A 25,127-nucleotide genomic window follows, 5' to 3' on the forward strand; every position below is an offset into this window, starting at 1 on the left:
TCAGCAACTCGCTTGGATGGCATATAATGAGTGTGTTGTTGGCGCTGATGATCCGTGTAGCAGTGTAATACAGCATGTGAACATAAATTCATAACAGTCTTGAAGCCATGTCATTTACTGGGATACATAATCGAGGTTACAAACTATCTATGTGCCGAATTTCATTCAAATTCATTCAGCTGTTTTTGCATGATTGAGGAACAAACACTTTCACTTTTATAATATTAGTAGGATAATTACACAAAAGTGTCTGATGTACTCACCTACAAAAGATAGCTTAGTCTGAAAATGAAGCAGGAATGACATCTGTTTTATTAGATATATTACATAGTTGATATTCACCAATTTATGAGATGGTGTTTTATAACTGGAGGTACACTTTAACCGGTTAAGGACCAGGCCCAAAAGTATGTTAAAGACCAGGCCTCTTTTTTCAAAACTGACATGTGTCACTTTAAATGGCAATAACTTTGAGACGCTTTAACTTACAGAAATGAATTTGAGATTGTTTTCTTGTAACACATTATACTTCATGTTAGTGGTAAACACTAATCAATATTTTTGCATTTATTTATAAAAAAAACTAGGAAATTTGATGGAAATTTGAAAAAAAAATGCAATTTTCAAAATGTGAAATTATCTGCTTTTCAGGCAGATAGTCATACCATCCAAATACATGAATAAATATTATCTCCCATATCTCTGCTTTATATTGGCATCATATTTTGATTGTCTTTTAATTTATTTTGGACATCACAAGGCTTACAAGTGTAACAGCAATTTTCCAGATTTACAAGAAAATTCTCCAAACCAATTTTTTAGGGACCACTTCAGTTCTGAAAGTAATTATAAAGGCCTGTATAATAGAAACCCCCATAAATTACCCCATTTTCAAAACTGCACCCCTCAAATTATTCAAAACAGCATTTGGGATGTTTGTTAACCCTTTAAGCATTTCATAAGAATAAAAATAATATGGCAGTGAAATTTAGACATTTCATTTTTTTTCACTAATACATTCATTTAGACCCAAAATTAACACATTCACAAAGGGTTAAAGGAGAAAATGCATCTGACAGTTTATTGTGCAATTTCTCCCGTGCACAGAAATACCCCACATGTGGGTGTAAACTGATTTTTGGGCACACGGCAGTGCATGGAAGGGAAGGAGCGACACTGGGTGTTTGAACAGCAGATTTTGCTGGAATAATTTTCAGCGCCATGCCTTATTTGCAGAGACCCTAGAGTACCAAAACAATGGAAACCCCCCCCAAAAGTGACCCCATTTTAGAATCCACACCCCTCACAGAATTCATCAAGGGGTATAGTCAGCATTTAGACCCTACAGTTGTTTCACAGATTTTACTAACATTGGGATGTGTAAATGAAAAATTACTAAAATGTCACTTTATCTCCAAAGTTTTCATTTTCACAAGGGGTTAAAGGAGTAAAAGCCCCCCACAGTTTGTTAAACAATTTCTCCTGAACACGGCAATACCCCATATGTGGCTATAATCTGCTGTATGGGAACATGGCGGGGCTCAGAATGGAAGGAGCGCTATTTTGCTTTTGGATGGCAGATTTTGCTGGAATTATTTTTAGGTGCCATGTCGCATTAGCAGAGCCCCTAGAGAACCAATACAGTGGAAACCCCCTAAAAGTGACCCCATTTGGGAAACTACACCCCCCACAGAACATATTAAAGGGTAGAGTTAGCATTTTGACCCTACAGCTGTTTCACAGATTTTATTAACATTGGGCCATGAAAATGAAAAATTACTTTTTTTCCAACAAACTGTCAATTTAGCCCCAAATTTTTAATTTTCACAAGAGGATAAAGGAGAAAAAGCTCCCTAAAGTTCGTTACACAAATTCTCCTGAACACAGAAATGCCCCATATGTGGTCATAATCTGCTGTATGGGAACATGGCGGGGCTCAGAATGGAAAGAGGGCTATTTGGCTTTTGGAGGGCAGATTTTGCTGGAATATTTTTCAGGTCCCATGTTGCATTTGTAGAGCCCCTAAAGTACCAATACAGTGGAAACCCCCTATAAGTGACCCCATTTTGGAAACTACACCCCTCATAAAATTTGTCTAGGGGTAGAGTGAGTATTTTGGCCTCACAGGTGTTTCACAGATTTTATTAACATTGGGACGTGAAAATGAAAAATTACTTTTTTTCCCAATAAATCGTCCATTTAGCGCCATAGTTTTAATTTTGCAAATAGTTTAAGAATTAAAAGCCCCCCACAGTTTGTTACACAATTTCTTCTGAACACGGCAATACCCCATATGTGGCCATAATCTGCTGTATGGGTACATGGTGGGGCTCAGAATGGAAAGAGCGCTATTTGGATTTTGGAGGGCAGATGTTGCTGGAATAGTTTTCAGGGGCCATGTCGCATTTGCAGAGCCCCTAAAGTATCAATACAATGGAAAACCCTCAAAAGTGACCCCATTTTAGAAACTACACCTGTCAAGGAATGTATCAAGAGGTATTATCATTTTGAGCCTAAAATGCTTCCCAAAAATTTAATGTACAAAATGAAAATTGAAATTTTTAAAAATATGCCATTTCGGTGCCCAATACGTTGCACCCACTTTGTGTTGTCAGAGACCTGCACTCCTAAAACTATTAAGGGGCCATCCCGGGGGTCAAAAAATTATATATGTGGGTGTAAACTGCTGCTTGGGCACACAGCAGGGCTCAGAAGGGAAGGACCACTGTGCGTTTTAGCTTTTGGGGTACAGATTTAGAGGGACTTTCTGGGTGCCATGTTGTTTTTGCAGAGCCCTGGAGGTGCCAGTAAACTGGAATTCACCAAGAAGTGACCCCATTTTGTAGGGGCAATTTTAGGGTCTCTGCAAATGTGACATGGTGTCCAAAAACGAAGAATCTAAATCTGCACTCCAAAAGCACATATTGCTCCTTCACATCTTCGCCCTGCTGGGTACCCAAATAGCAGTGTATGCCCACATGTATGACACTGGTGTACCCCGGATAACGGACTTAATACCAATATGTGGGTAGAATCGGCTGTTTGGGCACAGCCGGGGACAGAAGGGAAGGAGCGCTATTTTGGTTTTTGGAGCACAGTTTGGTTTTTGGACGTCATGCCACTTTTGCAAAGCCCCTGAATTGCCAATAAAGTGGAATCCGCAGACATGTCACCCTATTTTGGACACTACCCCACTGATGGGATTTATCAAGTGGTGTAGCGAGAATTTTTAACCCTTGAGTGTTGCATTTATTTAGTTTCCAGAAATGAAATCGCAACTGATAGAGAAGTTAAAAATGAAAATTTTACAGATTTGCCATTTCAGCGTGCAACATGTTGTGCCCGACTTATGTCAGCAGAGACACTCCAAAAACTGTTAAACGGGTATCCCAGGCACAACAGCTTTTAGAGCGTTCATCTCTGATACAAGTCGGGCACAATATATTAGGCACTGAAAGGACGTATTCCTGGAAAAATGGTCATTTTCACCTCTCACAATCCGCTTCGTATTCATTTATGGATAATAAGTTATAGCAACACTTGGGGGTTAAAAATGCTCTCTGTACCCCTGGAGAAATCCTTCAGGGGTGTAGTTTCCAAAATAACGTCTCATATCAGGGGATTCCACTTTACTAGCGTTTCAGCTCTACAAAAGTGTCATGGCATCCAAAAACCAAACCGTCTGTGCTCCAAAAACCAAATGACCCTTCTTCCCTTCTGTGTCCGGCTGTGCCCTAATATCAGTTTATACCCACATATGACATTACGTGCATTATCCGGGGTACACCAGTGTCATACATGTGTCATACATGTGTCATAAACTGCAGTTTGGACGTACAGCAGGGCGCAGAAGGGAAGGAGCGCTATGCGGCTTTTGGAGTACAGATTCAGATGTTTGGTATCTGGACGCCATGTCATGTTTGTAGAGCCTGTAAGGTACCAGAAAAGTGGATTCCATGGGGTACCAGGAGTGACCCCATTTTGAAAACTGCACCCCTCAAAGAATTTATCAGGGGGTGTAGTGAGTATTAGTATCCCGGACGTGACTGCACAGCGGATGGCGAAGAGGGAATATATAAGCTCTGCGGAGGACATTGCAAACACCAAATTCCCTACTATGTCCCAGTAGCTCCTATGATTGGGGGAGTCACTCTGGGGGTCACTCTGGGGGTCACTTCTGGTGTCTGTTCCCTCATAAGCTGTAAATCTGGGGTGTCCCCTGATATTCGCTTGCACAGCTTATATATTCCCTTCCTGACGCCGCCAGTTGTATTCTAATAATTTGGCGATTTTTGAGGGTTTTTGTCTTCACATTGTGAGATGCTATATTTTCTTTATTTTTCTGGTGACGCGGCCATATAAGGGCTTATTCTTTGCGGGATGAGATGCATTTCGTAATGACACCATTTTTGGGTGTCTACATCTTTATGAATACATTTTATTAACCCTTTTTTGCTGGATTTAAAAAAAAAAAAATCAATCCTGGCATTGAGTTTTACTTTTTTAATTTTGCGCCATGCAGCGTACAGTATAAGTAACATGTTCCCTTTATTCTGCGGGTCGGTACGGTTACGGCGATACCTCATTTATATTATTTTTTTATGTGTTACTAGTTCTGCAGAGGAAAAACACATTTGGGGACATAAATCAATGTTTTTTGCATCGCATCTTCTAAGAGGCGTAACATTTTTATTTTTCGGTTGACAGTGTTGGTTGAGGGCTTATTTTTTGCGGGACAACCTGTGCTTTTTATTGGTACTGTTGTCGGATGCATATGACTTTTTGATCACTTTTTATAGCATATTTTGTATGGTGAGATGGCGAAAAATCATTACTTCCGGCGAGTTTTTTCCGTTTTTTTTTCCCGACGTTCACCGTGTACATGAAATATTATTTCAGTTTTATTGTACAGGTTGTTACGGACGCGGCGATACCAAATATGCATTGCTTTTTTTAATTTTTAGTGCTTTTTTTATATAATTCATTTTGTATAGAAAAAAGGGATTTTTGGACTTTAGAACTTTATTACTTTTTTCATACACTTTTTTTTTTTTTTTTAAACTTTTTTTTTTACTTTTTCATGTGTCCCTTTAGGACACTTGAATCAGTTGATGCTTTGATGAAAGCATCAGCTGATTCAGCACAGTAGCAGACAGGACACGAGCAGGACATGAGCCTGCTCGTGTCCTGTAAGCTGCAGAGGAAGTGAGACACATCGCTCACTTCCTCCACCGCCTGGCAGGATCACCAGGTATGTGGGGGCTCCGGTAGTCTGGGGTCACTGGCCAGACCCCAGACTACCTTCTACTGACATCGGCACCCCCCGATCTCGCCGCGGGGGGTGCCGATCACTTTCAAATATCGGCGGATCCCTTTCGATCGCGCCGTGATGTTTGACGGCGCGATCGAAAGGGTTAACACGTCCAGTCGGACTCAGTTCCGACTGGACGTTATGGAGGAAGGGGTTAGGTGTTAGTAACACCTAACCCCTGTCCCCCCCGCACCCCTTCCCCCGCCAGAAAGGTACCTAAAGGCCGGACGTATTTCGGCAATAGTCCGGTCTTTAGGTACCAGCACATGAGGCCGTAAATTTACGTACGGCGGTCCTCATGTGGTTAAAGTGGATGCTGTGAAAACAAGATTTTTGCGTTTTCAATATATGATACATAGGAATTACTATCTATAGCTATAGAGTTGTATATAAATATTTATATTTTATAAAATTACCACCTTGATTATTATCTACATTAGTATTAACCCCTTCCCGCCGATGGCACTTTTTGACTTCCTGACCAAGCTCGATTTTTCAAAACTGACGTGTCACTTTATGTGGCAATAACTTTGGAACGCTTTAACTTACCAAAGTGATTTTGAGATTGTTTTTTCATAACACATTATACTTCATGTTAGTGGTAAATTTTGGTTGATATGTTTTGTGTTTAATTCTGAAAAAATAGGAAATTTGGTGGAAATTTTGAAAAATATGCATTTTATAAAGTTTGAAATGATGTACATTACATACAGATAGTCAGACCGCCAAAATTATATCATAAATCTCATGTCCCAGTTCTCTGCTTTATGTCGGCATCAAACTTTAGGCGCCCTTTTAATTTTTACGGACATTATAAGGTTTACAAGTGAAACAACAATATTCAAAATTTTCAAGAAATTTCCAAAACCCATTTTTTAAGGGACTAATCCAGTTATGAAGGCGTTTTGAAAGACCCGTGTATTAAAAACCCCCATAAGTCACCCCATTTTCAAAATTGCACCCCTTAAATAAGCCAAAACAACATATACCTAGTAATTTAACCCTATAAGTGCTTAACAGGAATTAATACAAAATGGAGGTGAAATTTTCAAATTTGATTTTATTTTACTAATATTTTCATTTAGCCCTAGAATTTACACATTCACAAGGGGTTAAAGGAGAAAACGCATCCCACAATTTGTTATGCAAGTTCTCCCGACTACCATAGTACCCCCTTGTGGGTGTAAACTAATAGACGCACAGCGAGACGCAAAAGGGAAGGCGCGCCAAGGAGCTTTTAGAGGGCAGATCTGGCTGTGATCAGTTTCAGGAACCATGTCGCATTTACAAAGCCCTTGAGGTGTTAAAACAGTGGAAACCTCTAGAAAGTGACCCCATTTTGAAAACCGCACCCCTCAAAGAATTTATCAAGTGATGTAGTGAGCATTAGTAACCCCGAAGTGAATATGTAAGCTGTGCGGAGTAAATTGGGTACACCAAATCCCATTCTATTTTCCCACTAGCTCCTATGACACGGACGGGGAAGAGGGGCATTCTGGGGGATCAGCGCTGGTGTATTATCTCTCATAAGCTCTAAATATGGGGCGTCCCCTGAAACGCTCACACAGCTTATACATTTCCTTCTAGTCGCAGCCACTTATGTCCTAATGATTTGGCGACTTTTGGGGTTTTTGTCTTCACATTGCACAAGCTAGATTTTTATTTTTATTTTCTGGCAATGTGGCCATATGGGGGCTTGGTGTTTGCGGTATTAGATGTACTTTTCAATGCCACCATTTTGGGGTGCCTATAACTTATTGACTACATTTTATTAACTCTTTCTGGGTGGGATGTAAAAGGAAACCAATTCTGGCATTGCTTTTTAGCATTTATTTTTTTCCTGTGCAGCGTACAGCATAAGTAACATGTTACCTTTATTCTGCGGGTCGGTACGGTTACGGCGATACCTCATTTATATGATTTTTTAATGCGTTGCTATTTGTGCAGAATAAAATTCAATCAAGGGAAAAAAATCAATTATTTTTGCATCGCCATCTTCTGAAAGGCATAACGTTTTTATTTTTCGCTAGACAGAGCTGGTTGAGGGCTTAGTTTTTTGCGGGAAGACCTCTTCTTTTTATTGGTACCATTTTGGTTTTCATCTGACCATTTGATTACTTTTTATTGAACATTTTGTAAGGGAAAGGTGGTGAATAATCATTATTTTGTGCGGGTTTTCTACGTTTTCTTTTTACGACATTCGCCGTTAAGGTTAAATAATGTTTTAATTTTATTGTTGAGGTTATTACGGACGCGGCAATACCAAATATGTAATGTTTTTTTCTATTTTTCTTTATTTTACATAATAAAACATTTTATATGGGGAAAAAGGGATTTTTGGGTCTTTATTTCTATTTTATTTTAAACTTATTTAAGCTTTTTTATTTTTACTTTTTTCAAACTTTTTTTTTCTGTCTCCATGGGGGATTGAAGCAGTGATCGGCTGAGCAATGCTTCACTACACATATGCTGCAATACACGTGTTACACGTGTATTGCAGTGTATAAGAAGCTGTCAGCCTGTGTGGACGTACAGGCTGACAGCTTCCTTTTTAGGCAGGATCAACCAGGTACGTGGAGGGGGTGAGTGATGGGGCAGACCCGGGGTCACTGATCAGACCCCGGGCTGCCCCCTACGAACACCGGCACCCCCCGAAACCGGCGCGGGGGGTGCCAATCGCCACCACAACAAAGTGAAACCCCAGAGATGCCGGTGGTCATGTTGACCGCCGGTATATCAGGGGTTAACACCCGCGATCGGACCCGGTTCCGACCGCGGGTGTTACAGGGCAATGTCAGCCGTAACATACGGCTGTCACCCGCAGCGCATGGTGCGCACACAGTTTCTGTGTGCGCACCATGCATCCGCCGTAATAGTACTGCGGTTTGCGGGAAGCCCTTCCCGGCAGCGCCATACTATTACGGCGAATGTCGGGAAGGGGTTAATAATACTTACCATTGATTTAATAATGTATTTGTTGTGGTTTTGATATAAGTAAAAACAAAGCAAAAGCAGGAGCCGATAACAGTGAGCAGTAAAATAAAAAAAAAATTAAACAGAGACAGCACTGCAAGCAAAGACAGACCCCTTAGATGCCTTCACCAGCACTGACCGCAAGGTCAGTTGGATTTTGCTGAATCTGGGAATCTGAATTGTCACCAAATAAAAACTGCACAAATTATAAACGCACAGCAAACTGAAACCAAAACCAGAACCCAACAATTGGCTTACTGGGTAAAACTGGAGACTAGTCGTACAAACATGGGTTAAAACCAGGAGAGGACATCAGAGGCAAAATCAGGAGACAAAAGTGACATTCAGTAGCAAGGGTCAAATCAAAGGGGTACATCAAAGGCAAAATCAGCACCGTATAAATGGACTAGGCATGCAAAATCTATATTATACTGTGCATGGACCACTGAGGAGCATTATACTATGCGGGGGGGGGGGGGGGGTACAGTGGTGCAAATTACAGTGTGTATGGGCCAATGTGGAGCATCGTATACCATGTGGTGCATTATACTGTGGTCGGGAGGGCTCAAAATCCCCACTGGCAGCCCTGTGTGCTGTGTCTGCTACAGTCTGACACTTTGTGTATACAGTCCTATGAAAAAGTTTGGGCACCCCTATTAATCTTAATCATTTTTAGTTCTAAATATTTTGGTGTTTATAACAGCCATTTCAGTTTGATATATCTAATAACTGATGGACACAGTAATATTTCAGGATTGAAATGAGGTTTATTGTACTAACAGAAAATGTGCAATATGCATTAAACCAAAATTTGACCGGTGCAAAAGTATGGGCACCTCAACAGAAAAGTGACATTAATATTTAGTAGATCCTCCTTTTGCAAAGATAACAGCCTCTAGTCGCTTCCTGTAGCTTTTAATCAGTTCCTGGATCCTGGATAAAGGTATTTTGGACAAACAATTCAAGTTCAGTTAAGTTAGATGGTCGCCGAGCATGGACAGCCCGCTTCAAATCATCCCACAGATGTTCAATGATATTCAGGTCTGGGGACTGGGATGGCCATTCCAGAACATTGTAATTGTTCCTCTGCATGAATGCCTGAGGATTTGGAGCGGTGTTTTGGATCATTGTCTTGCTGAAATATCCATCCCCGGCGTAACTTCAACTTCGTCACTGATTCTTGAACATTATTCTCAAGAATCTGCTGATACTGAGTGGAATCCATGCGACTCTCAACTTTAACAAGATTCCCGATGCCGGCATTGGCCACACAGCCCCAAAGCATGATGGAACCTCCACCAAATTTTACAGTGGGTAGCATGTGTTTTTCTTGGAATGCTGTTTCTTTTTGGACGCCATGCATAACGCCTTTTTTTTATAACCAAACAACTCAATTTTTGTTTCCAAAATGAAGCTGCCTTGTCCAAATGTGCTTTTTCATACCTCAGGCAACTCTATTTGTGGCGTACGTGCAGAAACGGCTTCTTTCTCATCACTCTCCCATACAGCTTCTATTTGTGCAAAGTGCGCTGTATAGTTGACCGATGCACAGTGACACCATCTGCAGCAAGATGATGCTGCAGCTCTTTGGAGGTGGTCTGTGGATTGTCCTTGACTGTTCTCACCATTCTTCTTCTCTGCCTTTCTGATATTTTTCTTGGCCTGCCACTTCTGGGCTTAACAAGAACTGTCCCTGTGGTCTTCCATTTCCTTACTATGTTCCTCACAGTGGAAACTGACAGGTTAAATCTCTGAGACAACTTTTTGTATCCTTCCCCTGAACAACTATGTTGAACAATCTTTGTTTTCAGATCATTTGAGAGTTGTTTTGAGTAGCCCATGATGCCACTCTTCAGAGGAGATTCAAATAGGAGATCAACTTGCAATTGGCCACCTTAAATACCTTTTCTTATGATTGGGTACATCTGGCTATGAAGTTCAAAGCTCACTGAGGTTACAAAACCAATTTTGTGCTTCAGTAAGTCAGTAAAAAGTTGTTAGGGGAATTCAAATCAATAAAATGATAAGGGTGCCCATACTTTTGCACCGGTCAAATTTTGGTTTAATACATATTGCACATTTTCTGTTAGTACAATAAACCTCATTTCAATCCTGAAATATTACTGTGTCCATCAGTTATTAGATATATCAAACTGAAATGGCTGTTGCAAACACCAAAATATTTAGAACAAAAAATGATTAAGATTAATAGGGGTGCCCAAACTTTTTCATAGGACTGTATATATATATATATATATATATATATATATATATATATATATATACACACACGAGAGAGAGAGAGAGAGAGAGAGAGAGAGAGAGAGAGAGAGAGAGATGCAGTTGTCAAAATATGTGTGTGTGTATATAATGTCGAAAAAAACCTCAAGGTGGAGTTGTTATCCTGAAGCTTTTTCTGTGTGACTGTAATGATGGTATATGGACATTAGTACTATATTACAGCCAAATGAGAAGGTTATTGAGTGAGTGAGACCTAGGAGTCTAAAGATAGCTGCTGAGGGTGTAGTGGGTGGGCTAGCTAGGGAAACAGGGATGGAATTCAGGTTAGAGAGGGAGGGGGAATGAGTCAGTTCTGAGTGAAGCACAACACATGATGGTAGTTATAGAACAAAAGAACAGGAAGCTACCTATGTAAGTAAATGCAGAAGATGCCAGGAGCTCCCAGAAATCACTATCAATTTGGTTGCACTTACTATCCTTTTAATCCCTTAGCGACCTTTGACGTACTATTACCTCATGGGTGCTAGGTACTTAGCACACCATGACGTAATAGTACGTCATGGCGATTCCGCCTGCTCACTAGATGAGCGGGCGGAATCGGAACCAGGTGAGAGCTGTTACTGACAGCTCTCAACCTTTTCCATAACCATCGGTCAGTGCTTTCACCGATCGAAGGTTTTAACCCCTTGATTGCCGTGATCAAACATGATCACGGCAAACAAGCGGTTCCGCGATCTTCCCTCACCCCCCTGGCACCCCCTGCGGTGAGATCGGGGGGTACCGGTATCTGTACTATGTAGCCTGGGGTCTGGTTAGTGACTCCAGGCTATCCGGAGCCCCCACTTACCTCTTTCATCCTGCCAGGGTCTTCTGGAAGTGAGCTGTGCGGACGGCTTTTTGTAAAGTGAGACACGTGCAGCCTGTGTCTCACTCTATAATAGAGGATTATTGATGAAATCATCACTAATCCAAGTGTCCCATAGGGGCACATGAAAAAGTAAAAAAAAAGTGTAAAAAAATAGTGCTTGAAAACAATTAATAAAGTTATAAAGTTCCAAAAATCCCTTTTTTTCTATAGAAAATGAACTATATAAAAAAAAACCTAATAATTAATAAAAACAATGCATATTTGGTATTGTCGCATCCGTAACTACCTGTACAACAAAACTGAAATAATATTTAATGTATACGGTGAACATCGGGAAAAAAACCTGGAAAAAAACCTACCAGAAGTAGTGATTTTTCGCCATCTCACCTTACAAAATGTGCTATAAAAAGTGATCAAAAAGTCATATGTACCCAAAACAGTACCAATAAAAAGCACAGGTTGTCCCGCAAAAAATAAGCCCTCAACTAACACTGTCAAGTGAAAAATAAAAATGTTACGCCTCTCAGAAGATGGCAATGCAAAAATCATTGACTTATGTCCCGAAATGTGTTTTTATTCTGCAGAATTAGTATTGCATAAAAAAAATAATATAAATAAGATATCGCCGTAATCGCACCGACCCGCAGAATAAGGTCACATGTTACTTATACTGTACGCTGCATGGCGAAAAATGTAAAAGGTAAAACACAATACCAGAATTGATTTAAAAAAAAAAAAAAAAATACAGCAAAAAAGAGTTAATAAAATGTATTCAGTAAGTTGTAAGCACCCCAAGATGGTGTCATTACAAAATGCATCTCATCCCACAAACAACAAGCCCTTATATGCAGTGGCGTAACTAGGAATGGCGGGGCCCCGTGGCGAACTTTTGACATGGGGCCCCCCCGACACCGAAGATCTGCGCGCTCTATTATGACCAATAGTGGTCCCTGCACACAGTATTATCCCCCATAGTTGCCCCTGCACACTGTATTATGACCCATAGTGGTCACTGCACACAGTATTATCCCCCATAGTGGCCCCTGCACACAGTATTATGCCCCATAGTGGCCCCTGCACACAGTATTATGTCCCTTAGAGGCCCCTGCACACTGTATTATACCCAATAGTGGCCCTTGCACACAGTATTATGTCCCTTAGTGGCCCCTGCACACAGTATTATGTCCCATAGTGGCCCCTGCATACAGTATTATGTCCCTTAGAGGCCCCTGCACACCGTATTATACCCAATAGTGGCCCCTGCACACAGTATTATGTCAAATAGTGGCCCCTGCAGGACTAAACACTGTCACGTCACCCGCTGACCGCTATACCAGGACAATTGTGGATAAAAAATCTGGTCATGTGCATTACAATTTAGTAACTCCATGTGCCTCATATTAATAGCAGTTAACCCCATCATGTCCCTCACATTAACCCTTGTGTACCTCACATAAGAGTTACTGATATGTGAGAGACATGGAGGTAATACTAAAGTATCTTCATTATTATTACCCCCATATGTCTCACATATTAGTAACTCTTATGGTGAGGTACACAAGGGTTAATGTGAGGGACGTGATAGGGTTAACTGCTATTAATATGAGGCACATGGAGTTACTAAAACAAAAGTAATCACCCCAAATGCCTGATATTAATAAGTATAGTAACCCCAGTATGTACCTGTGTACCTGTTTTCTTTCTTTAGTTTCATTTTCCTGGAGCAGCTTCTTCTTCTTCTTCTTCTCTTGTGTGCAGCTCGGTAGGGATAAGCCCCGCCTCCTGGGCTCTCCTCAGCCCTCTCATTGGTGGGCAGAGGACAGGTAGAGAAAGGGAGGGGGGAGAGAGGGGGAGCGTCCTGAAGCGCTGAGAGGAGCCAGACCTGCAGCTCCTGTGTGTCAGTCGTTGCTGCAGCTTCGGGGCCCCCTATTGGTGGAAAGTATTCCACCAACAGGGGGCCCCGATCATTATACTCGGGGGTCCGAAAAGACCCCAGAGAATAATGATAGCAGCAGTAGCAGCTGTCACCGGGCTCCTAATGTCCCGGGCCCTGTGGAAGCTGCCTCTGCTGCTATGCTGGTAGTTACGCCACTGCTTATATGGCCACGTCACCAGAAAAATAAAGAAAATATAGCATCTACCAATGTGAAGACAAAAAAACCCCAAAATCGCCAAATTATTAGAACACAACTGGCTGCGGAAGGAAGGGAATATATAAACTGTGTGAGCGAATATCAGCAGACACCCCATATTTAGAGCTTATGAGAGAAAATATACCAGAAGTGACCCCCAAAGTGACCCCCAGAGTGACTCCCCCAATCATAGGAGCTACTGGGACATAGTAGGAAATTTGGTGTTTGCAAGGTACTCTGCACAGCTTACAGATTCCCTCTTCACCATCCGCTGTGCAGTCATGTCTGGGATACTAATACTCACTACACCCCCTGATAAATTCTTTGGAGGGGTGCAGTTTTCAAACTGGGGTCACTCCTTTGGGGAATCCACTTTTCCGGTACCTTACAGGCTCTACAAACATGACATGGCGTTCAGATACCAAACATCTGAATCTGTACTCCAAAAGCCGCATCGCGCTCCTTCCCTTCTGTGCCCTGCTGTGCACCCAAACTGCATTTTATGCCACATGTATGACACGGGTGTACACAGGATAACATACGTAATGTCATATGTGGTGTATACTGATATTAGGGCACTTGTATGCCACTGGTGTACCCTGGATAATGTACATAATGTCATATGTGGGTATAAACTGATATTACGGCACAGTGAGACACAAAAGCCAAGAAGGATTATTTGGTTTTTGGAGCACAGACTTAGACTGTTTGGTTTTTCGATGCCATGACACTTTTGCAGAGATCCTAAAATTGCCCTTACAAAATGGGGTCACTTCTTGGGGAATTCCAGTTTACTGGCACCTCCAGGGCTCTGCAAAACAACATGGACCCCAGAAAGTCCCTCTAAATCTGTACCCCAAAAGCTAAAAAGCGCAGTGCTCCTTCCCTTCTGAGCTCTGCTATGTGCCCAAGCAGCAGTTTACACCCACATATATAATTTTTTGCCCCTTGGGATGGCCCCTTAATAACTTTAGGAGTTCAGGTCTTTGACAACACAAAGTGGGTGCAACGTATTGGGCACCGAAATGGCATATTTCTTTAAAAATTTAAATTTTCTATTTTTGGGAAGCATTTTAGTCTCAAAATCATAATACCCCTTGATACATTCCTTGATGGGTGTAGTTTCTAAAATGGGGTCACCTTTGAGGGGTTTCTATTGTATTGATACTTTAGGGCCTCAGCAAATGCGACATGGCACCTCAAAACTATTCCAGCAACATCTGCCCACCGAAAGCCAAATAGCGCTCTTTCCATTCTGAGCCCCACCATGTACCCATACAGCAGATTATGATCACATATGGGGTATTGCCATGTTCAGGAGAAATTGTGTAACAAACTCTGGGGGGCTTTTAATTCTTTAAATACTTGCAAACATTTAAAATATGGCACTAAATGGACGATTTATTGGAAAAAAGAAGAAGTAATTTTTCATTTTTACGTCTCAATGTTAATAAAATCTGTGAAACAGCTGTGAGGTCAAAATGCTCACTCTACCCCTAGATAAATTCTATGAGGGTTGTAGTTTCCAAAATGGGGTCACTTTTAAGGGGTTTCCGCTGTATTGGTACTCTAGGGGCTCTGCTAATGCGAAATGGCCCCTGAAAAATATTCCAGCAAAATCTGCCCTCCAAAAGCCAAATAGCGCTCTTTCCATTCTGAGCCCCGGCATGTTCCCACACAGCAGATTATGGCCACATATGGGGTATTTCCGTGTTCAGGAGAAATTTTTTAACAAACTGTGGGGGGATTTTTCTACTTTAACCCCTTGTGAAAATGAAAACTTTGGGGATAAAGTGACATTTTAGTCATTTTTCATTTACACATTCCAATCTTCGTAAAATCTGTGAAACAGCCGTAGGGTCAAAATGCTGACTATACCCCTTGATGAATTCTGCGAGGGGTGTATTTTATAAAATTGGGTCACTTTTGGGGGTTTCCATTGTTTTGGTACGCTAAGGGCTCTAGAGATGAGCGAACACTAAAATGTTCGAGGTTCGAAATTCGATTCGAACAGCCGCTCAATGTTCGTGTGTTCGAACGGGTTTCGAACCCCATTATAGTCTATGGGGAACAGATACTCGTTAAGGGGGAAACCCAAATCCGTGTCTGGAGGGTCACCAAGTCCACTATGACACCCCAGGAAATGATGCCAACACCTCTGGAATGACACTGGGACAGCAGGGGAAGCATGTCTGGGGGCATCTAACACACCAAAGACCCTCTATTACCCCAACATCACAGCCTAACAACTACACACTTTACACACTCAATACCACCTCTCTGACAGTAGGAAAACACCTTGAAACATGTGTATTTGGCACTTGCAGTGAGGAGAGCTTGTCACCAGCAGTGAATTTGGCCCTTGTAGTAAGTTGAGGTTGGCACCAACATTTGTTTTGAAAATCAGGGTGGATTGAGCCTCTAACCAGCAGAGTTTGGGCAAATTCATGGTGGAGGGAGCCTCTAAACACCCCAGTTTGGGCAAATTCATGGTGGAGGGAGCCTCTAAAAACCCCAGTTTGGACCAATTCATGGTGGAGGGAGCCTCTAACCAGCCCAGTTTGGACCAATTAATGGTGGAGGGAGCCTCTAACCAGCCCAGTTTGGACCAATTAATGGTGGAGGGAGCCTCTAACCAGCCCAGTTTGGACCAATTAATGGTGGAGGGAGCCTCTAACCAGCCCAGTTTGGACCAATTAATGGTGGAGGGAGCCTCTAACCACCCCAGTTTGGACCAATTCATGGTGGAGGGAGCCTCTAAACAGCCAAGTTTGGACCAATTCATGGTGGAGGGAGCCTCTAAAAACCCCAGTTTGGACCAATTCATGGTGGAGGGAGCCTCTAACCAGCCCAGTTTGGGCAAATTCATGGTGGAGGGAGCCTCTAAACAGCCCAGTTTGGGCAAATTCATGGTGGAGGGAGCCTCTAACCAGCCCAGTTTGGACCAATTAATGGTGGAGGGAGCCGCTAAACAGCCCAGTTTGGGCAAATTCATGGTGGAGGGAGCCTCTAAACAGCCCAGTTTGGACCAATTCATGGTGGAGGGAGCCTCTAAAAAACCCAGTTTGGACCAATTCATGGTGGAGGGAGCCTCTAAACAGCCCAGTTTGGGCAAATTCATGGTGGAGGGAGCCTCTAAACAGCCCAGTTTGGGCAAATTCATGGTGGAGGGAGCCTCTAACCAGCCCAGTTTGGACCAATTAATGGTGGAGGGAGCCTCTAAACAGCCAAGTTTTGGGAAATTCATGGTGGAGGGAGCCTCTAACCAGCCCAGTTTGGACCAATTCATGGTGGAGGGAGCCTCTAAACAGCCCAGTTTGGGCAAATTCATGGTGGAGGGAGCCTCTAAAAAACCCAGTTTGGACCAATTCATGGTGGAGGGAGCCTCTAACCAGCCCAGTTTGGACCAATTAATGGTGGAGGGAGCCTCTAAACAGCCAAGTTTGGACCAATTCATGGTGGAGGGAGCCTCTAAAAACCCCAGTTTGGACCAATTCATGGTGGAGGGAGCCTCTAACCAGCCCAGTTTGGGCAAATTCATGGTGGAGGGAGCCTCTAAACAGCCCAGTTTGGGCAAATTCATGGTGGAGGAAGCCTCTAACCAGCCCAGTTTGGACCAATTAATGGTGGAGGGAGCCGCTAAACAGCCCAGTTTGGACCAATTCATGGTGGAGGGAGCCTCTAAAAACCCCAGTTTGGACCAATTCATGGTGGAGGGAGCCTCTAAAAAACCCAGTTTGGACCAATTCATGGTGGAGGGAGCCTCTAACCAGCCCAGTTTGGACCAATTAATGGTGGAGGGAGCCTCTAAACAGCCAAGTTTGGACCAATTCATGGTGGAGGGAGCCTCTAAAAACCCCAGTTTGGACCAATTCATGGTGGAGGGAGCCTCTAACCAGCCCAGTTTGGGCAAATTCATGGTGGAGGGAGCCTCTAAATAGCCCAGTTTGGGCAAATTCATGGTGGAGGGAGCCTCTAACCAGCCCAGTTTGGACCAATTAATGGTGGAGGGAGCCGCTAAACAGCCCAGTTTGGGCAAATTCATGGTGGAGGGAGCCTCTAAACAGCCCAGTTTGGACCAATTCATGGTGGAGGGAGCCTCTAACCAGCCCAGTTTGGACCAATTAATGGTGGAGGGAGCCTCTAAACAGCCAAGTTTGGACCAATTCATGGTGGAGGGAGCCTCTAAAAACCCCAGTTTGGACCAATTCATGGTGGAGGGAGCCTCTAACCAGCCCAGTTTGGACCAATTAATGGTGGAGGGAGCCTCTAACCAGCCCAGTTTGGACCAATTAATGGTGGAGGGAGCCTCTAACCACCCCAGTTTGGACCAATTCATGGTGGAGGGAGCCTCTAAAAACCCCAGTTTGGACCAATTCATGGTGGAGGGAGCCTCTAACCAGCCCAGTTTGGGCAAATTCATGGTGGAGGGAGCCTCTAAACAGCCCAGTTTGGGCAAATTCATGGTGGAGGGAGCCTCTAACCAGCCCAGTTTGGACCAATTAATGGTGGAGGGAGCCGCTAAACAGCCCAGTTTGGGCAAATTCATGGTGGAGGGAGCCTCTAAACAGCCCAGTTTGGACCAATTCATGGTGGAGGGAGCCTCTAAAAAACCCAGTTTGGACCAATTCATGGTGGAGGGAGCCTCTAAACAACCCAGTTTGGGCAAATTCATGGTGGAGGGAGCCTCTAACCAGCCCAGTTTGGACCAATTAATGGTGGAGGGAGCCTCTAAACAGCCAAGTTTTGGGAAATTCATGGTGGAGGGAGCCTCTAACCAGCCCAGTTTGGACCAATTAATGGTGGAGGGAGCCTCTAAACAGCCCAGTTTGGACCAATTCATGGTGGAGGGAGCCTCTAAACAGCCCAGTTTGGGCAAATTCATGGTGGAGGGAGCCTCTAAAAAACCCAGTTTGGACCAATTCATGGTGGAGGGAGCCTCTAACCAGCCCAGTTTGGGCAAATTCATGGTGGAGGGAGCCTCTAAACAGCCCAGTTTGGGCAAATTCATGGTGGAGGGAGCCTCTAACCAGCCCAGTTTGGACCAATTAATGGTGGAGGGAGCCGCTAAACAGCCCAGTTTGGGCAAATTCATGGTGGAGGGAGCCTCTAAACAGCCCAGTTTGGACCAATTCATGGTGGAGGGAGCCTCTAAAAAACCCAGTTTGGACCAATTCATGGTGGAGGGAGCCTCTAAACAGCCCAGTTTGGGCAAATTCATGGTGGAGGGAGCCTCTAACCAGCAGAGTTGTGGGAAAGCAGGGTGGAGGGAGCCTCTAACCAGCAGAGTTGGTGGAAATCAGGGTGGAGGGAGCCTCTAACCAGCAGAGTTGGGGGAAATCATGTTGGAGGGAGCCTAGTATTAGCAGAATTGTGCAACGCTTATGGTGGATGAGTATGAGGATGCGGAGGAATTGGAGAGGTTGAGTACAGACATGGAGTTTCATGTTGGGGTGCTTTACACAGGTGGGCACAAAAATGAAGGCTCTATCCAGTGGTGGTTCATTTTTATCAAAGTGAGCCGGTCGGCACTCTCAGCTGACAGACGGGTGCGCTTGTCAGTGATGATGCCACCGGCTGCACTGAACACCCTCTCAGATAGGACGCTGGCGGCAGGACAGGACAGCACCTCCAAGGCATATAGGGCAAGTTCAAGCCACAGGTCCAACTTCGACACCCAATACGTGTAGGGCGCAGAGGGGTCGGAGAGGACAGGGCTGTGGTCGGAAAGGTATTCCCGCAACATGCGCCTATACTTCTCACGCCTGGTGACACTAGGACCCTCCGTGGCGGCACTTTGGCGAGGGGGTGCCATCAAGGTGTCCCAGACCTTAGACAGTGTGCCCCTCGTTTGTGTGGACCGGTGAGAACTTGGTCGCCTACTGGAGGAACTGTCCTCCCTGCTGCCAACGTCACATGCTGGAAACATCTCCATCATATTCTGCACCAATTGCCTGTGGCAAGCATTGATGCGATTGGCCCTCCCCTCTACCGGAATAAAAGACGAGATGTTGTTTTTATACCGGGGGTCAAGGATAGCAAAGATCCAGTACTGGTTGTCCTCCATGATTTTGACAATACGCTTGTCGGTTGTAAAGCACCCCAACATGAACTCAGCCATGTCTGCCACAGTGTTAGTTGGCATGACTCCTCTGGCCCCACCGGAAAGTTCAATCTCCATTTCCTCCTCATCCTCCATGTCTACCCATCCGCGCTGCAACAATGGGACGATTCGAAGTTGCCCGGAAGCCTCCTGTATCACCATCACATCATCGGACAACTCTTCTTCCTCCTCCTCCTCCTCCTCCTCCTCCTCCTCCATTAAACGCAGTGAAGCGGACAGATGTGTGGACCTACTCTCCAGCTGTGACGGATCGGATGCTATCCCTAACTCCTCTGTGTGATCTGAGTTATCCCTGATGTCAATCAGGGATTCTCTCAGAACACACAAGAGCGGGATTGTAAGGCTCACCATCGCATCCTCAGAGCTCACCCTCCTTGTGGACTCCTCAAAGACCCGTAGGATGTCACAAAGGTCTCTCATCCATGGCCACTCATGGATGTGAAACTGAGGCAGCTGACTTTGTGGCACCCTAGGGTTTTGTAGCTGGTATTCCATCAAAGGTCTCTGCTGCTCAACCACTCTATTCAACATCTGAAACGTTGAGTTCCAGCGTGTGGGGACGTCGCACAAAAGCCGGTGTTGTGGCACATGCAGGCATTGCTGGAGAGATTTTAAGCTAGCAGCGGCTACTGTCGACTTGCGAAAGTGGGCGCACATGCGCCGCACTTTCACCAGTAGCTCTGGAACATTGGGGTAGCTCTTTAGGAAACGTTGCACCACTAGGTTGAAGACGTGGGCCAGGCATGGAACATGTTGGAGTCCGGCAAGCTCCAGAGCTGCTACCAGGTTCCGGCCGTTATCACAAACGACCATGCCTGGGCCCAGGTGCAGCGGCTCAAACCATATTGCCGTCTCATCGAGGAGGGCATCCCTCACCTCGGAGGCAGTGTGCTGTCTGTCCCCCAAGCTGATCAGCTTCAGCACAGCCTGCTGACGTCTACCAACGCCAGTGCTGCAACGTTTCCAACTCGTAGCTGGGGTCAATCTAACAGCGGAGGAGGAGGCGGTGGCGGAGGAGGAGGCGGTGGCGGAGGAGGAGGCGGTAGAGGAGGAGGAGGAGGGGGGTGTTCTTCTCGTGTCCCTGCCAGGAATGTTAGGCGGGGAGACGAGGTACACCGGGCCAGTTTGGGAAGCAGTCCCAGCCTCAACTACATTCACCCAGTGTGCCGTCAGTGAAATGTAGCGTCCCTGTCCGCATGCACTTGTCCACGCGTCGGTGGTCAAGTGGACCTTTGTGCAAAGCGCGGAACTAAGGGCCCGCCTGATGTTGAGTGACACGTGCTGGTGCAAGGCGGGGACGGCACACCGGGAGAAGTAGTGACGGCTAGGGACGGCATAGCGAGGTGCCGCAGTTGCCATCAGGTCCAGGAAGGCGGGAGTTTCAACAAGCCGGAACGCCAACATCTCCTGGGCCAGCAGTTTAGCGATGTTGGCGTTCAAGGCTTGCGCGTGTGGGTGGTTAGCAGTGTATTTCTGCCGCCGCTCCAATGTCTGAGAGATGGTGGGTTGTTGTAAAGAAACGCCTGATGGTGCCTTTGATGGTGCAGGAGAAGGAGATAAGACAGGACCAGGGGAGGATGAGGTAGAAGTCAACAAAGTGGCGGAGGCAGATGAAGTGGTGTCCTGGCTCGTCCTCTGGAGTGCATCGCCAGCACAGTCAGCAGTGGCAGTGGCAGAGGCAGAGGCAGTGGCAGAGGCAGTGGCAGTGGCGTGAACGGCAGGCGGCCTTTGTCCTGCCGTTGCTGCCTGCCACTGATTCCAGTGCTTGGATTCCAAATGACGGCGCATTGAAGTGGTGGACAGGTTGCTCTTCTCAGAGCCCCTAATCAATTTCGAGAGGCAAATTGTGCAGACAACACTATATCTGTCCTCGGCGCATTCCTTGAAAAAACTCCACACCTTCGAGAAACGTGCCCTCGAGGTGGGAGTTTTTCGGGGCTGGGTACGAACTGGAACATCTTGGGAGATTCCGGGTGTGGCCTGGCTTCGCCTAAGCTGCTGACCTCTGCCTCTGCCTCTAGCTACCCTTTTTGGTGCTGCACCTGCCTCAACATCCACACTACTTTCCCCGCTTGACATCCCCCCTGTCCAGGTCGGGTCAGTGTCCTCATCATCCACCACTTCCTCTTCCAACTCCTGTCTCATCTCCTCCTCCCGCACAATGCGCCGGTCAACTGGATGCCCTGACGGCAACTGCGTCACATCATCGTCGATGAGGGTGGGTTGCTGGTCATCCACCACCAAATCGAACGGAGATGGAGGAGACTCTAGTGTTTGAGCATCTGGACACAGATGCTCCTCTGTTAGGTTCGTGGAATCGTGACGTGGAGAGGCAGGTTGAGGGACAATGAAAGGAGCGGAGAACAGCTCTGGGGAGCAGGGACAGTTTGGGTTATTGTTCTGTAAAGCTTCGGAATTTTGGGAGGAAGGAAGACAAGACTGTTGGGTAATAGGAGGAGAGGAGGCAGAGTCTGACTGGCTGCTGGACAATGTGCTGTAAGCGTTCTCTGACAGCCATTGCAAGACCTGTTCCTGGTTCTCGGGCCTACTAAGGTTTGTACCCTGCAGTTTAGTTAATGTGGCAAGCAACCCTGGCACTGTGGAGTGGCGCAATGCTTGCTGCCCCACAGGAGTAGGCACGGGACGCCCTGTGGCTTCACTGCTACCTTGCTCCCCAGAACCATTCCCCCGACCTCGCCCACGGCCTCGTCCACGTCCCTTTCCGGGAGCCTTGCGCATTTTGAATTCCTAGTTAGAAATTAGCACTGTATACCAGTAGTAAAAATTGTGGGTGCACGTAACCCCAATATATTCTTTGAATTCCCAGTCAGACACTGGCACTATATGGCAGTAGCAAGAAATGAGGGTATTTGTATTCCCAATATATTCTTTGAATTCCCAGTCAGACAATGGCACTGTATACCAGTAGTAAAAATTGTGGGTGCACGTAACCCCAATATATTCTTTGAATTACCAGTCAGAAACTGGCACTATATGGCAGTAGCAAGAAATGAGGGTATTTATAACCCCAATATATTCTTTGAATTCCCAGTCAGACAATGGCACTGTATACCAGTAGTAAAAATTGTGGGTGCACGTAACCCCAATATATTCTTTGAATTCCCAGTCAGACACTGGCACTATATGGCAGTAGCAAGAAATGAGGGTATTTGTATTCCCAATATACTCTTTGAATTCCCAGTCAGACAATGGCACTGTATACCAGTAGTAAAAATTGTGGGTGCACGTAACCCCAATATATTCTTTGAATTACCAGTCAGAAACTGGCACTATATGGCAGTAGCAAGAAATGAGGGTATTTATAACCCCAATATATTCTTTGAATTCCCAGTCAGACAATGGCACTGTATACCAGTAGTAAAAATTGTGGGTGCACGTAACCCCAATATATTCTTTGAATTCCCAGTCAGACACTGGCACTATATGGCAGTAGCAAGAAATGAGGGTATTTGTATTCCCAATATACTCTTTGAATTCCCAGTCAGACAATGGCACTGTATACCAGTAGTAAAAATTGTGGGTGCACGTAACCCCAATATATTCTTTGAATTCCCAGTCAGACACTGGCACTATATGGCAGTAGCAAGAAATGAGGGTATTTGTATTCCCAATATATTCTTTGAATTCCCAGTCAGACAATGGCACTGTATACCAGTAGTAAAAATTGTGGGTGCACGTAACCCCAATATATTCTTTGAATTACCAGTCAGAAACTGGCACTATATGGCAGTAGCAAGAAATGAGGGTATTTATAACCCCAATATATTCTTTGAATTCCCAGTCAGACAATGGCACTGTATACCAGTAGTAAAAATTGTGGGTGCACGTAACCCCAATATATTCTTTGAATTCCCAGTCAGACACTGGCACTATATGGCAGTAGCAAGAAATGAGGGTATTTGTATTCCCAATATACTCTTTGAATTCCCAGTCAGACAATGGCACTGTATACCAGTAGTAAAAATTGTGGGTGCACGTAACCCCAATATATTCTTTGAATTACCAGTCAGAAACTGGCACTATATGGCAGTAGCAAGAAATGAGGGTATTTATAACCCCAATATATTCTTTAAATTCCCAGTCAGACAATGGCACTGTATACCAGTAGTAAAAATTGTGGGTGCACGTAACCACAATATATTCTTTGAATTACCAGTCAGAAACTGGCACTATATGGCAGTAGCAAGAAATGAGGGTATTTATAACCCCAATATATTCTTTGAATTCCCAGTCAGACAATGGCACTGTATACCAGTAGTAAAAATTGTGGGTGCACGTAACCACAATATATTCTTTGAATTACCAGTCAGAAACTGGCACTATATGGCAGTAGCAATAAATGAGGGTATTTATAACCCCAATATATTCTTTGAATTCCCAGTCAGACAATGGCACTGTATACCAGTAGTAAAAATTGTGGGTGCACGTAACCCCAATATATTCTTTGAATTACCAGTCAGAAACTGGCACTATATGGCAGTAGCAAGAAATGAGGGTATTTGTATTCCCAATATATTCTTTGAATTCCCAGTCAGACACTGGCACTATATGGCAGTAGCAAGAAATGAGGGTATTTGTATTCCCAATATATTCTTTGAATTCCCAGTCAGACAATGGCACTGTATACCAGTAGTAAAAATTGTGGGTGCACGTAACCCCAATATATTCTTTGAATTCCCAGTCAGACACTGGCACTATATGGCAGTAGCAAGAAATGAGGGTATTTGTATTCCCAATATATTCTTTGAATTCCCAGTCAGACAATGGCACTGTATACCAGTAGTAAAAATTGTGGGTGCACGTAACCCCAATATATTCTTTGAATTCCCAGTCAGACACTGGCACTATATGGCAGTAGCAAGAAATGAGGGTATTTGTATTCCCAATATATTCTTTGAATTCCCAGTCAGACAATGGCACTGTATACCAGTAGTAAAAATTGTGGGTGCACGTAACCCCAATATATTCTTTGAATTACCAGTCAGAAACTGGCACTATATGGCAGTAGCAAGAAATGAGGGTATTTATAACCCCAATATATTCTTTGAATTCCCAGTCAGACAATGGCACTGTATACCAGTAGTAAAAATTGTGGGTGCACGTAACCCCAATATATTCTTTGAATTCCCAGTCAGACACTGGCACTATATGGCAGTAGCAAGAAATGAGGGTATTTGTATTCCCAATATACTCTTTGAATTCCCAGTCAGACAATGGCACTGTATACCAGTAGTAAAAATTGTGGGTGCACGTAACCCCAATATATTCTTTGAATTACCAGTCAGAAACTGGCACTATATGGCAGTAGCAAGAAATGAGGGTATTTATAACCCCAATATATTCTTTGAATTCCCAGTCAGACAATGGCACTGTATACCAGTAGTAAAAATTGTGGGTGCACGTAACCACAATATATTCTTTGAATTACCAGTCAGAAACTGGCACTATATGGCAGTA

The sequence above is a fragment of the Leptodactylus fuscus genome, chromosome 6 (genome assembly GCF_031893055.1).
Source record: "Leptodactylus fuscus isolate aLepFus1 chromosome 6, aLepFus1.hap2, whole genome shotgun sequence".
Taxonomy (NCBI): domain Eukaryota; kingdom Metazoa; phylum Chordata; class Amphibia; order Anura; family Leptodactylidae; genus Leptodactylus; species Leptodactylus fuscus.